The 4,439-nt window shown below is 35.1% G+C and overlaps 1 non-coding gene across 1 annotated transcript; it reads right to left on the bottom strand.

Moving 5' to 3' along the window:
• Positions 1 to 2,945: 2,945 nt before the first annotated feature.
• Positions 2,946 to 3,052, bottom strand: LOC136215945 (small nucleolar RNA R71). Its single transcript, XR_010682947.1, has one exon. It is a non-coding gene; the product is annotated as a small nucleolar RNA R71 (small nucleolar RNA).
• Positions 3,053 to 4,439: the final 1,387 nt, after the last annotated feature.

The raw sequence follows: 4,439 nt of genomic DNA, 5'->3' as shown, positions 1-4,439 counted from the left end.
GGTGTCATGAAATGTATTTGACCAGTATATTAATTACGCAGGATTTAATTACCAGATTTTGCATTAGGGTTTCCTTATTCAGTGAATGCTTAATTGGTAAATTACATATAATATTATTAGAAAAATCATAAATGTCCCCAGATTTACTTTCCATTCAACAATTTTTTATTTCGTCTAAGTTTTTGGTTTGAAATAAAGGTGATAAATAATGAAATTCTATTGTGGTCCTTTTAGAATACAATCAGTAAATGTTAGGGGCTTTTCTCAAAAAAGAAAGAAAAAAAAGTAAATGATAGGGGCTCAAGTTTGGCCATTTTCACAACATAGTGATTTTTTTTTTAGCAAACACAACAGTGGTTAAACTTTAAATTTGGACAAGAAAATCACTAAAGTTTTATTTTGGCTATAATAAAATCAAAATGGCCGGTTTAATATTCAAATGGTACCGGAATGATGACATGAACTATTTGTAAGAAAACTGTGTGCTACATGTAATTATAAACTCGGATAAAATAAAAACTTAACTGCACCTTCCACATTTTTTTTGGTCGATAAAAGTTTAGGTAAGGGTATGTCTACCAACTCTCAAGGTCAGAGCAAACCATAGATCTCGATGAGGATTTACAGTGGAATTTACAGATCACCTACCATATTAACTTCTAAGAATTGTTCCTTTGATTATAACCCGAGGCTCTTCCTTGCACCACTCTCCTTCAATGTTCTACCACATGGTAAGCCGAGTTGATAGTGAACTGTTGTTAAGCCCAAAATATACCTAAAATATCATCAATAATTACATCAATATTGCTACGAATTTATGATATTTATAACCATTTAGAAAGCTTTTACTCTCGAATATGTTTCTTTCATGCAAGGTACATAAATATTTGGTAAAATCCAAATAGGAGTAAAAAGAGTTCAAAAATAGAAGAAAAGCCCTACAAAAGGAGTCGAAGACGACGAAAATTAATAACGCCAAGTCGAGGACACGAACGAGAGCGAAGAAGTGAAAAATGCTTCGTGCCGCGACCGCGGGCCCCACTATTCACGGTCGCGACACGCGTCCCTCAGCCTCTCCTTCCCTTCGTCTGAAGTACAATTGATGCTCCCCCATTCTCGGTAGAGAATTTAATATTCTCGGTACGAGCAGGAGATTTTAGAGGCCTAGTTACACACTTTCGTTTTCGACGAAATGCGATCGTTCGGGTGGATAAAGACGTCCTTTCGCAGCGGACACGATCCTTCACAATGGACACGACACTTCAATCAAGACTCTTCAACATCTATAAATAAAGAGTTGGAGAGTTGAAATATAGTGTGTTATACGTGTAGAAGAAAGAGATTAGTGTAGAATTTATGCAGAAATTCCGAATCAAGTGATTCAGAAGTTAGATTTCAATTCTGATCAAAAGCAATATGATGTACACACATTGTTTACAAAATAATAACAAATTCAGTAGCGTTTAGACATTGTTCCAGTTTAGTTTACATTTTGGTAGTGGACCGACCCAGTCTCTATTACGAAGATTCAACGAGAAGATTGAGTAGAGGATTCGCCCCTGAGCCTGACAAACTCTAACGAAACCCAAGGAAAGGATTGACAACCCGTTCACTTGCACGCCGTCGAAGAATTCAATGCTCCATGTTCTCTATAAACTTGTATCAATTTATATTTCATCTAATAAAGTCTGTTCTATTCGATAGATTTTTATGCAGCACTTATGGTAACCAATCCACTAAAGTGACTGCTGGTGTTTTCATTAAAACGTAGTTTAATTCAAAATCTTTACAAGGAAACTTTGTTGAACACTTAGGCAAATTATTATCTCGGTAGAGTTTTAATTTGGTTAAGGGCAATTATCCCGGATAAGGGTTTTGTCGCGTTCAAAGCCTATTAATTAGAGGTTCCGTCATTTATTTCATCTTTATAATTCGTACAAAGTTTAAAGTTGTTTTCTTTGCTTAATGCAAACAAATATACTTGTTTACTTTTCTAAAGTACTAAAACGTTCCTGTTTTGCAAATTCATTCTTAAATCAGATATTTTCTAACATCTTCATACTCTAATCTAACTCTTATTCTAGCAATTTCTAAACCAAAACCGATTAAACGATTTTCCAATATTATAAACCTTAAAAAGTAAATTTAACCGATTGTAAATAAGTTTTGTTAAAAAAAACGTTCCCTGTGGGATCGATATCTTTTATTACTACAAGCGTATACCGTGCACTTGCGGAAATCGCTCAACAAGTTTTTGGCGCCGTTGCCGGGGAATGCCAAAATTTTTGACAAAATTTTAAATTTTTCGTGTTTTATTACGAATCTAGGTTTATTTATACTTATTCAAACTTTTATATTTTATTTATTTTCAATTACTAACATATTTATTTTTCAAATTCTGTTTTGTAGGTAGTTTCGGTTCGTGCGAAATTTCAAGTTCATGCGCAGTTCTCGAAGTTCAGGCACGTCACCAGATCCTATTGACCCAGAAATTGAAAGAACTCTTAAAAAGAACAAGAAAGAAAAGAAAAAGAAAAACAAAACCCCAATAAAAACTAAAATTACCGAGCCAGAAGTTATGGCCACACTTATGGATTACGCTAGGCCAGGAGTGGCCGGTGTAACAAACAGTATAGTTAGACCCCAAATTAATGCAAACCAATTTGAAATTAAGCCTGCGTTGCTTAATATGTTGCAAAATAATGTAACGTTTTACGGGTTGCCAAACGAAAATCCTAATACCCATTTGACAAATTTCTTAGAAATTTGCGACACTTTTAAAATACCAAATGTGACTGCAGAAGCAATCAATCTTCGCCTTTTTCCTTATTTTGAAGGATCGAGCCAAAGAGTGGTTAACTTCTATGCCAACCGCAACATTTGAGACTTGGGAGCAATTAGCCCAAGCATTTTTATCAAAAATTTTTCCTTTAGCAAAAACCGCAAGAGTCATTAAAGAGTTAACGTCTTTTTCTCAAAATGATAGTGAAAATCTTTATGAGGCTTGGGAACGTTTTAAAGAACTTCAACGTTTATGCCCACACCACCAATTGCCCGCTGAACTTTTAATGCAAACATTTTATAATGGACTAAATCCTACAACTAGAGGTTCATTGGACGCTATGTCTGGAGGGTTATTCATGAAGAAAACATCTGCCCAAGCAAGAGAACTTTTGGAGGAGATGGCAATCAACAGCAGTATGTGGCCCGCGGAACATGGACACCTACCATCAGCGAAACCATCATCCTCAACAACATCATCAGTTAAAGGTATAGTGAACCTTGATCCAGTAGCGATGTTGCAAGCCCAATTTTCTGCCTTATCGCACAAAATTGATAGGGTTATGGCACCGTGTGATTCTAATGGTAAGCCAATCCAAATAGATGTGGATTACGAAGGTATGAGTGAAATTGAACAGGTAAATTTTGTCCAAGGGCAAAACCAAAATAATAACCCTTATTCCAATACATATAATCCTGGATGGAGAAATCATCCTAACTTTAACTGGAGAGATAATAATAATGCTAATACTAATCAAAATCGTACTACCAATTATCAAAATCAATCAAGAGATTCGATTAGCACTTTATCTTCTAAAATCAACAAATTCATTGATGCTATGAGCGGAAAAATAAGTAATCACGACGATGGTTTTAAACGGATCGAGAATAAATTCGATCAGCTTATTAAAAACCAATCATCTAGCATCCATAATTTGGAGATTCAAATTGGACAACTCGCTAAATCAATTCCATCCCGCAAAGAGGGAAGTCTTCCAAGCCATACGGAAGAAAATCCAAAAGAGCATGTTAAGGCTATCACTCTTCGTTCAGGGAAAAACTACTTAGGCCCGGAAATGCCCGGAAATTCGACTTTACCTAGAACTGATTTATCAAAGCCCAAAGAGGATACATTAAAACAAAAAGATGCACCAATTGACTCTAGTACAAAAACTTTTGTACCCAAACCACCTTTTCCACACAAAGTCCGCAACAAGGACTATGATAAACAACTTTTAACATTTTTAGACAAACTTAAAAATTTGCATATTAATTTGACGTTTATGGATGCAATTACGCAAATTCCCAATTATGGTAAATTCCTCAAAGATTTAATTACAAAGAAAATCAGTTGGGAAGGAATTTCATCCATTTCTCTAACTGAAGATTGCAGTTCGATTGTGTCAAGCAATTTGCCCACAAAACTCAAAGATCCCGGATGTTTTACCATTCCATGTAAATTGGGCGATATAGAATTCCCAAGTTGTCTTTGTGATTTAGGAGCAAGCATTAACTTGATGCCATTATCTATTTTTAATAAGTTAGGCTTAGAAGAAGACATCAAACGTACCAATATGGTTTTACAATTAGCGGATCAAACCACTAAAAGACCATACGGTATAATTGAGGATGTTTTAGTTAAAGTTGACAAATTTATT

Source organism: Euphorbia lathyris, chromosome 1 (assembly GCF_963576675.1).
Source record: "Euphorbia lathyris chromosome 1, ddEupLath1.1, whole genome shotgun sequence".
Taxonomy (NCBI): domain Eukaryota; kingdom Viridiplantae; phylum Streptophyta; class Magnoliopsida; order Malpighiales; family Euphorbiaceae; genus Euphorbia; species Euphorbia lathyris.
The sequence above is the reverse complement of the archived record's forward strand: the minus strand, read 5'-3'. Positions and strand labels throughout refer to the sequence as shown.